The 10,577-nt window shown below is 47.1% G+C and overlaps 1 long non-coding RNA gene across 5 annotated transcripts; it reads left to right on the top strand.

The window, feature by feature from the left end:
* The first annotated feature begins 377 nt into the window (after positions 1–377).
* On the top strand, positions 378–9,023 carry LOC124523850 (uncharacterized). Of its 5 annotated transcripts, none has more exons than XR_006965116.1 (5): positions 378–673; positions 1,234–1,293; positions 1,970–2,073; positions 3,249–3,304; positions 8,396–9,023. It is a non-coding gene; the product is annotated as an uncharacterized LOC124523850 (long non-coding RNA). The 5 variants fall into 5 exon arrangements; XR_006965117.1 differs by having other exon boundaries at positions 378–880; XR_006965113.1 differs by having other exon boundaries at positions 1,234–2,073.
* The last annotated feature ends 1,554 nt before the right edge of the window (positions 9,024–10,577 follow it).

Below are 10,577 nucleotides of genomic sequence, written 5' to 3'. Positions count from 1 at the left end.
ACCAAGAGAATGCCAACTGCCACACCATTCTTTACGCCCCAGCTTCTCTGTGGGCCCCTAGGAAGCCTGCGTCCTATGCTCTCATCCTCTAAAACGATATGCTCCCTGCTCTGGGCTCCTAAAGCATTTTTTTTTTTAATGTTTTTTTTTTTTTTTTTTTTTTTTTTTTTAAGTAGGCTCTACGCCCAACTTGGGGCTTGATTTCACAATCCCTCGATCAAGAGTTGCACTCTCTACCGACAGAGCCAGCCAGGTGCCCCTGTTTACACTTCTTGTGGAGCTTGTGTTACATTCTGTTTTATAGCACAGTTATTTCAAGAAGGCGCCTTATCTCCATTCCTAGACCGCAAATTCCTGGAGAGCAGGAAGTGTATCGGACTCACTCCTGCGTTCACAAGGCACCCATCGCAACACTTGCATCCCACAGCTATTCATTCGTTTGCAGTGTTTTTGTTTCTTGTCCCGTTGTGGAGACATGTCTTTGACACCACCACCTCAGTCTGACAGATGAGGAAACGAAGACGCTAGGGGTTAAAGGACTCGCTCAAGGTGACCCGGACCGCAAACCGCAAAGGCAGGACCAGAATCCAGATCTGTCCATGCCAAGGCCCGTCCGGAGCTTCCCCCTCACCGCCAGGAGGATGAGGAGGGTCCAGAAGGGCCCGCACAAAGGGTGAGCACCCACTCCGTGTTCAGGAGCCTTGCGGGCCCTGAAGGTGCCACCGCGCGCGTGCCTGTCCGGGTGAGCGAGGCAGCGTGCCCAGCGATTTTCACACGCGGCCTCCTTCACTCCTTGCAAGGATCTTATGAACGGGGTGGGGTGGGGGGGATGCAACCGCCTCCTCTTGGTTTCCGGCGGAGAAAGGGAAGCCCAGAGAAGGTAAGGAGCACGCTTAAGAGCCCCACGGCTGGGGTGCGGCGGGCTGGGATGCGAGCCCAGGTCTGGCGGGTCCCAGAGTCTCTGCTCTCCCGTCCCAAGTGCGGCGAGAAGATGTGGGCCCGGGTGTCAGCCTGCGTGGGCTCACGTCTCGGTCCCGCCTGGCGCGCACGTGCTCCCTGGGCCGACAGAGCCACACTGCCAAGTCTCAGTGCCCTCCCCGCCCCCGTGTTAATGGTGCCAATAATAACATATACTGCATGCTTGTGCTGAGGGGTGGACGAGGTGACCTATTTGAAGTTGTTCACACGGTTCTGGGTAGTCCATACATATTCACCATTATTGCTGTTATTTAGGAAGGAGGTCGAGGCCAGCGGAACCCGAAGCGTCGGCCCCAGTGTCCTGATGCTGTCGCGGTACCAAATAGTCCTGACTTCATGGGACCCCCAGGCGGCTCCAGTTTTCGCCTGCTGCTCAGTTTCCTTCTATTAACCACAAAAGAATACGCCCATATATTCTGTGGAGGCAGGAAGCATCGAGAGAGAAATAGGGCAATCTGGCCAAGGGGACATGTCTCTGGACTTACTTAAAACGGTCTCAAGCTTCTTTCAGTTACAAGCGACAGAGACTTCATTCCAATTAGATCTCAATAAAGGGGGAGGTACCGATTTGTGCCGCTGGGAAGGACAGGCGTGGAGCTGGCCCCAGGCATGGTCTGATCCACCCCTCCATATTCTCTCTTGCTCGGGCTCTCCACCCCTGGGTGCTGCCGTCTCTCAGCTCTCTCTGTTGCCCTCATTTCCTCCCAAAGCGGACCTCCTGGCAGCCAAGGGAGGGCAGGCGGCGGATGAGTCATTCTCGTGCCATCTCGGTTTGTAACCCGAGAGGAGAGGGATTGTCTTCATCAGCTCGGGCTGCTAGAACCAAATGCCACAGGCTGGCTGGCTTCCACAAGGGATCTGTATTTCTCCCAGCGCTGGAGGCGGGAGGTCCGAGGTCAGGATGCCAGCATGGCACCTCCCTTGGCATGGCTCAGCTCTACTGCCCAGCGATTTCACTTGGGTGGGGACAGGGTTGACATTTTCTTTCCAGACTCACAGAGGCACGAAGATAGAAACCTCTCAGCTCCTCCGATGGACTGCAGCCAATGCATGTGCAACATTCCTACGGTGCTGAGTCTTTCTGGCTTCCTTCTTGTAAGATTTACTGTCAGTCACTCCAAACAGTCTCTCTTTCCATTTCTTCATTTGTTTCAGATGTCCTGGGCAGGTCACTAGGTATCATAATGGCGTTCAATTTTTCCAGTTAGACCAAAAGAATGCAGCACTTCTCAGCTGCGTAAAATGGGAGTTTTAGATGAGTAGTATCTTTTTTTTTTTTTAATTTTTTTTTCAACGTTTATTTATTTTTGGGACAGAGAGAGACAGAGCATGAACGGGGGAGGGGCAGAGAGAGAGGGAGACACAGAATCGGAAGCAGGCTCCAGGCTCTGAGCCGTCAGCCCAGAGCCCGACGCGGGGCTCGAACTCACGGTCCGTGAGATCGTGACCTGAGCTGAAGTCGGACGCTCAACCGACTGAGCCACCCAGGCGCCCCTAGGTGAGTAGTATCTTTGTGTGCCTAAAGAGATAGTGGCTCGGGGCACCTGGGTGGCGCAGTCGGTTAAGCGTCCGACTTCAGCCAGGTCACGATCTCGCGGTCCGTGAGTTTGAGCCCCGCGTCAGGCTCTGGGCTGATGGCTCGGAGCCTGGAGCCTGTTTCCGATTCTGTGTCTGCCTCTCTCTCTGCCCCTCCCCCGTTCATGCTCTGTCTCTCTCTGTCCCAAAAATAAATAAATGTTGAAAAAAAAAAAAAAAAAAGAGATAGTGGCTCATGAGTGAAAAATAGCCAGTGCCAAAAAAGGAAGTGTGGTGGGATTAAGTTAAAAGCTTAGAGTATCTTGCTAGGAGTTACAAAGCAATGTCATTACAAGGATCAGCGTAAAACAGGCACCCACCTACACTACACAACGCTTTTTAACCTTGTTTTAAAAATACCCCCTCGCCTTCTATTTTAAAATAAAAATACAGCATGGTTCTGTATAATAAGGCACAAAAAAGAAGAGACTAAAACAAAATCAATACCCACCTAACAATAACCACCATTAACTTTTCGTTGGGTATCATTTCTGACTTTTTCCTTCTTACACAGATAGCAACGAAAGGATAGAGGCGTTTATAGTCATAGATTTACGTTCATTTTCATTCATCATATTTATTCCTAATCACATTTATTTTAAAAAATAACACTTGGCTCCTTTGCCTGCATTTAAGACAGAAACCAAAGTAAATTGAAACAACTACTAAACTTAATATTTTTTTTCCCCCAACAGGTATTTAAAACTCTATTCAAGCTTATTTTTTAAAAAGTTACCAACAGACTCAAGAGGTAGGTCGCGTGTTTGTTTCTTTAGACGACATCAACTCTCTGTTATGAAGAGACTGACACGCTTATATTTCCCTTTCCCACCCCCAATTTACTAGTTATATTATTAAGGCTTATATCACGTGCAGTCTGAATCTACAACGCAATTCCCAGTTTGGCCTTCGTTCTTTATGTGAATTCAATGCAAATCACCCGCTGTTTTGTTACAAGCTCCTCCGTTATTGAGCTATTTGATTCGCCTTTTCTATCAAGCGGTTTCCTCAAGAAGGGCTTGTGGGTGTTGTTTTCCCTGAGTTTTGCACTCTTCACATTGTATTTGACAACGTGGCTGGCAATCACCTACTTAGTCACTCTTTTTCCCACGTCGAACTTTGGAGATATTTCTCCATTACCTCCTGGCATTGAATCTTGTGGTAGAGAAGTTTAAGACCCTTGGCTGGCTTGCTTTTTCGGCCTCAATTTTTTTCAGGCTTGAAGTTTATGGACTCCATCGGGTTATATTTTCGTGTCAAGTGCTTTCTCTCAGATTGCCTAGAATATAGGACCCTTTTTCAATCTGAAGATTCATTCCTTCATTTCAGGAGAACTTTCCTGTATTATATCTTTCAATACTTTTTTTAGTTCCTTGTTTTGGTCAACAAATACGCATATGCTAGGGTATGTCTGTCTTCCTACAATTGTCGTCTCAAGAATTACTGTAGCTTTTGCAGTCGTCTCAACCTCAAGCCTTTTCTTCCATGGTATCTAGTTTTCAACCATGTTTCTTGCTATTTCTAATTCACTTATTTATTCTAGAAGAGTGTTATTTTGGCTAAGCTGTTTTCTTCCCTCTTCAGCCTGCCTTTTTGGGGGGGACATGCCTGGGTGGCTCAGTCGGTTTGTCTGCCTTCAGCTCAGGTCGTGATCTCGTGGTTTGCGAGTTCGAGCCCCGTGTCAGTCTCTGTGCCGACAGCTCAGAGCCTGGAGCCTGCTTTGGATTCCGCATCTCCCTCTGCTCTCTGCCCCTCCCCCGCGCACGCTCTGTCTCTCTCAAAACTAAATAAAACATTAAAAATTTCTGACAGAGAGACAGAGCGTGCGCGGGGGATGGGCAGAACAAGGGAGACACACAATCCAAGGCAGGCTCCAGGCTCTGAGCTGTCAGCACACAGCCCGATGCGGGACTCAAACTCATGAACCGCAAGATCGTGACCTGAGCAGAAGTCAGACGCTCAACCCACTGAGCCACTCGGGTGCTGCAGTGTAGTCTGCCTTCATCCTGTTGTTTAATCAGCTCATATATGAGCTTTCGTCTTATTGGATTCATGCTCTTTTGAGTTCTTGTGAGAACACAGTATACCTGTGGGAACTTTTGCTTCTTTAGGTGAGCTTCTCTTCCCAACTGATTTCATCTGTTCCCCCACCCATTCTGGTGGCTGTGTGTTTACGTGGTCGCTGGGTCATTTTATTTAGATTTGCTCATGTGGAAGGTGGCTCCGTACAGACCATTTATTTGCTTTGATATACTGTTGGCACGTATGCTGTCTTATTTGACGACTTCTCTTCTCTTGGGCTTCTGTTCTATGATGATTTCTAAGTACTTAATAACTAGCACAACACAGACACTGAACAAACAGGAGAGAGGGTGGCCACAGCCCTGGGGTAGGAGCCCGAAGACGCCATGTTGGGCCACACGTTACTTCTCTCATTGCCGGTCGGTGGTCTGGAGTTGGGGGGTTTCTTGTGAGAGGGGCTAGGGTGGCCAGAGCAGTGTGAGCTGCTTCCGTCAGCGATCATTTACTTCCAGGTATGGAAGTATTTTGATATTTTAATGACCAGCACAGCCATAGCAGTGTGTATCAGCCAAACCAACCTGCTTGTCTGTGTCTGCATGTGGGAGGAAGGAGGAGCTGTGCGTACACATTTTTGGTTGGAAGGATTAGACTCTGCTCTGTCTTCTGATACTTGCTTGCATCAACTCCTGCACCAAGGTAACTTCCGAATGGAGAGGAGACGAATCTGCTACAGGAGGAGACCTTTGGGATGTGGTTTTGTCTCTTAATTCGGGACAGGCTGGTTTTTCCTGTTTCTTGTTCTCGTGTTTCACCCATCTCTCTCCAAGAACTCCCCCGTCCTTCCCCAACACACACACACACATGCCAGCCCTACTCAGAGGAAGGAAGAGATGTCTACTCATCTTGCCCCAACTCTCCAATCAGTTGCCTTCCAAAACCTGAGGTTTTAATGAGCATTCTGGAGTTTGCAAATGCCCTCAATAGGGTGGCAGGATTAGGAACTCTTTTCATTCTTGCCAGAAAATCTGGTCTTTTTCTTTGGTGATCATCTTTTGGAGTTTGGGGCTTAATGGCAAGGTTGGGCTCCTTCCCTTGCTTTGTTGATGGTGAACAACATCAACATATTTCCCACATATATATATATATGTATTTTTTTTTTTTAACTGGTTTTCACCTTTAAAATTTTTACTTATTTTGGTAGTTCATTTTGTTAGGATTTAGGGGATGAAGGTTTTGTGATCTGGTCTTACTTATCCTAAACACACACACACCAAAAGACAAAAAAACCCAAAGCACAATTTTATTTATTTTTAAAAAAAGGTGTTTTTTTTTTTTTTTTAATTTTTAAATTTTAACTAGGCTCCATGCCCAATGTGGGGCTTGAACTCATGACCCTGAGATTACGAATCATATGCTCTACTGACTGAGTCAGCAGGGCACCCCCCAAAAGCACAATTTGAAATGTCAAAACCAGCAACTCTGGGTTCTCAGTCGGGCTGCATATTATAATCACTGGGGAGATTTTACCAATACAAGTGTCAGGCTGCTTTCCAGAGACTGATTTAAGTGATCGGGAGGGGCTTAAACATCAGTGTTTTTATTTGCTTGTTTTTTTAAGTCCTTCTAGTGATTTACTTAAACGTATAGAGCTGAAAACTATGAACTGGACTTTGTCTTCTAATTGTTCCTAATTTGATACACATAAGCACCATTTAAAAAACATTTTATACCTGCATTAATTAAGGTAATATGTGGGAAATCAAAGAGCTATGTCCTGGGTGAGGAGAACATAGGGAACACACTGCAAAGAAGAACACTGCTTTCTGGCCTTGCTGAAAACAGCAGGCCAGTGTCTAATTAACGTGTATATAGGGGCTGGGTCCTGCCTGTGCTCATGAATTCCTTAGACCATGTTATCTATGGAATATTTTATCTTCTTCTCCACCCTGCTTTCTGCATCTGCTCTTTTACAGTCTTGGGAACCGCCTTGTTTTTCTGCATGCTTTCTACATGCAGCCCACTGACGTATCGCACAATGTTTCCCTGGATGTATGCTCAATAAATGTGGGAGCTTGAAAGCAGCTCAGGGAGACTTCCCTTAGCCTCTCTCTCACCTCTCTTGACTTGCACGGAGTCTTGAGTAATCCTTTCTGCTGACCTCAGCTTTGCCGGACAAAGCCGAAGACCGAACCCACAGCACAATATAAAAAGCACAAAATACTTATACTGAGTGGTCAGGCACTCAGAGTATTTGAGTAGCAGAGGAAGCAGGAAAGGAGAGTTGCACAGGGTTTTGCTTCAGAATGTTCTTATCTAGTTGGATAATGGAACCAACACACCTAAAGAACCAGGGGAGCACCGTGTGAGGTAATGCCCAACTTCTAAGACAGTTTTAGAATCCTTCCATGGGCAAGGAAGGCAGTGTCGGGTGCTAGATGCCCTGACTTGAATAAGGTGAAGTTCACGATTTAGTGAGGAAGGTGCTACAACCAATAAACAAAAGACTCATCCAAAGAATGTCTAGTTCTCTTGGGAGTCATGCTTCCTATCCGTAAGTTCTAATTTATGGGGTATTGTTTAGAAGCGCAGGTGTTTAGAGGTGAACTTAATGGCTGGGATTATTGTGTGGGGCAGTTTTTGAGGTGAGGTTCAATCTGGGCTTTGAGGAAGGGGAAGGGAAAAGGGCATTCCAAGTTTGTGAAAGAATCTGAACCACGGCAAGGAGTCATGAAGTGTTTTCAGATTTGGAAGGCAGTGGCAGACAGGTTGCAAGAGCACCGAATTCAGAGGTCAAGGCTGCAGCCACTGGAGTGAGGAGGCTGAGGCAGGCCTTCCTAGCCAACTGGGTAGAGAGAGTGAAAGTGAGGCAGAAGCTCAGGGTGTCAGAATTTCCTGCCTGAGTGACTGGAATAATAGTGACGCCACCTACGTGAATGGCAAAGCTTAAGAGGTGACCGAGTGTGGACTGAGGGTTTCAGATGAAGGTAGGACATCTAAGAAGATCAGAAGGCAAGTGGGTCTGGTTGGAGCTCAAGACCACAATCCAGGTGAGCGGCTTGTACTTGAAGGTAACTTAAGGGCTGTCCACGTGGGAGCCTGCTATCGCAGAAGCATCTGCGGCTGCTATCTGGACATGAATGAATTTAACAAGTTTGCAGAGAAGGGGGGTAGAGAGCCAGGTCTAAATCAGGAGGAGCCAGGCAGAAAGTCTGAGCCCCATCTGCCCTAGTGACTCACAAAACCTGGGGGAAGGTTTGGTCAGTGACACGTAACGGTCAGTGGAAAGGTAAAGGTCAGGGGGAATGTCGAAGGTGATCTCATGCAGAACTCTGAATCAAGATCTGACTTTTAAAACATCTAAAAACTTTTCAACAACTTGGACTGTCAGGCCAAAGCAGCAAGCCCTAAAATTGGCCGCACACTCAGTGTTAGCAAAGATGTGACAATTCTGTTCTCTAAAAAAAGGAGATGTGATTACACAGCAAACCACCTAAGTGTGATTTGTGTCTCCAGTCCAATGCTGATGTCAGACCATTCACACTCATCGATTCTTTCAGCCTGAACCATCCCTGCTACAAAGGCAGTATCTCCATTTTGTGCCTCTGGAAAGAATGATGGTGATGAGGACAGTGTCAGGGTGTGCGTGTGTGTGTGTGTGTGTGTGTGTGTGTGTGTATGAACGTATGAAGGGTGTGATGTGTGCTTGTATAAAGGGTCTCAGACATCTAACTGACACATGTGAACGTAAGAACAAATACAAACACCAACTCTAGGACGGTTCCATTCCTACCTAATTGTTCTTTTGGTTTCTCCATCACAGCTACTAGGCACAGATTTTCCAAGTGAACCTGTGTTTACTGCAGAAAAATAGAAGAGACAGAAAATGTACTCGGATTCACAGATTCTGGAAGAATAACATGCATCAGACACAGCCTCTCGTCAGCTGGTCCCTCATGATCAGGAGGCTACTCTATCCCCTACCCATTGGAACTCAGGACAGATATTGAAACATGTTCTCTTTCTGAACACACCTTGGTTCATCCTCCAGGAAGCTTATCTTTCCATGGCTCCCAAGTACTACAGAGGGCGGTGCTAAGGGACAAAAGCCGACTCTTCACACACCTTCTGATAGCACTGCTCCTGGTAGGTATGGAGAAGGCAGGAGATAGCTGGTCCTCACACAGCCGTCCCTGGCAGTATTGAAGTTTAAGGTTTGTGAGAACAAAACCATTGCAAAAAAGCTCCTAGGGTTCTGTGGAGAAAGTGCCCATAACTTAGAACAAGCAGAGCTCATACAAACTGACTTCAGGTATGGACAGGCACTTCCGTTTTTATACAGCAAGGGGGACAAGGGTGGTGGTTCTTCAATGTAGGCCACTTTGTTTTTTCTTTAAGATTTGCCCGGGGGTGCCTGGGTGGCTCAGTCAGTTAAGCGTCCGACTTCGGCTCAGGTCATGATCTCGCAGTTTGTGAGTTTGAGCCCCGCGTCGGGCTCTGTGCTGACAGCTCAGAGCTTGGAGCCTGCTTCAGATTCTGTCTCCCTATCTCTCTGCTCCTCCCCTGTTCGTGCTCTGTCTCCCTCAAAAATAAATAAACATTTAAAAAAAATTAAAAAAAAAAAAAGATTTGTCCGGGGGGGTGCCTGGGTGGCTCAGTCGGTTAAGCACCCGGCTTTGGCTCAGGTCATGATCTCACGGTTTGTGAGTTCGAGCCCCATGTTAGGCTCTGTGCTGACAGTTCAGAGCCTGGAGCCTGCTTCGGATTCTGTGTCTCTCTCTCCCTCTACTCCTCCCCTGCTCGTGCTCTCTCTCAAAAATAAACATTAACAAAAGTAAAAAAAAAAAAAAAAAAAAAGATGTGCCCATATTCATTGGGGAACAGAGACACATATGCTCATCATAGTGATTGTTTCAAGGGACAGACGCCCACCAGAGGAGGTGTAAGGAGAGTTGGGGCTGTATTGTAAAGGTCCACCTTTCTCCAGGGGAGGACTCCCAGGGCAGGAAAGCAGGTCTCCTGAGCACTGGAAGTAGGAAAGAGAAAGTCAGCCTGCCGAGAAAGTTTGTAGGTGCCCTGGCAGCTACACGGTTCCTCAGTGGGCCCACACCATCTGTTTTCTGTCTCTACCAGCTGTCTCTTCTCTCTCTTGCATGTGGCCCAACACGGCCACTCCAGCAGAGTCCACGTGAACCTTGCGCTCAAGGACCTACCACAACTTCACTTGCTTCTCTTCCTTCAATCCTGCTTCCCTGACTTCTAATTGGCTCAGATCATGTATTTAAAGAGGTGGCTGGTTGGGGCGCCTGGGAGGCTCAGTCGGTTGAGCGTCCGACTTCAGCTCAGGTCATGATCTCGTGGTTTGTGAGTTCGAGCTCCACGTCGGGCTCTGGGCGGACAGCTCGGAGCCTGGAGCCTGCTTCGGATTCTGTGTCTCCCTTTCTCTCTGCCCCTCCCTTGCTCATGCTCTGTCTCTCTTCCCTTCAAAAATAAATAAACATTAAAAAAGTAAAAATAAAGAGGTGGCTGGAGAGGAGGCCTCATGCGGGCAATTGACAGGAAGCTTCTCTGTGGACAGTGTGGTTTCACACACCAGCCATGCAGACCCATCTACCTGCAGGTATTTAATATCCACCAACAAGCATACAAGAGAGAAAACCCAAAAGGTGCAACCCTACTTTGGCATCAAGTGATTTCGAAAAAACCATTGCCTATTGAACGTGAACTTTTTAATCACACAGCCACTCACATATTAGGCATAGCAAACTCATCTATCTGTTCTGCATTTGTGGTTTTTCTGAAAACAGAATTAAAACCGGGCCAAAGAACAGAGCCACTGTGAAAGGAGCTAATGGTTCTAGAATGCTAGGCACACCCAGTGCAATGCCATTACCGAGGTCTTTTGATGCTTCAAAATTAATTTCTGTTTAGGTTTTAACCAGTTTTATAAAGATTTCGGAGCTAGGCTGCTTGAGTTTGTAGCCTAGCTCTATTCCCTAACAGCT

The sequence above is a fragment of the Lynx rufus genome, unplaced genomic scaffold (assembly GCF_022079265.1).
Source record: "Lynx rufus isolate CCGP_SWC_20201006 ecotype Redwood Valley unplaced genomic scaffold, mLynRuf1.p SCAF_4, whole genome shotgun sequence".
Classification (NCBI taxonomy): Eukaryota; Metazoa; Chordata; class Mammalia; order Carnivora; family Felidae; genus Lynx; species Lynx rufus.
The sequence above is the reverse complement of the archived record's forward strand: the minus strand, read 5'-3'. Positions and strand labels throughout refer to the sequence as shown.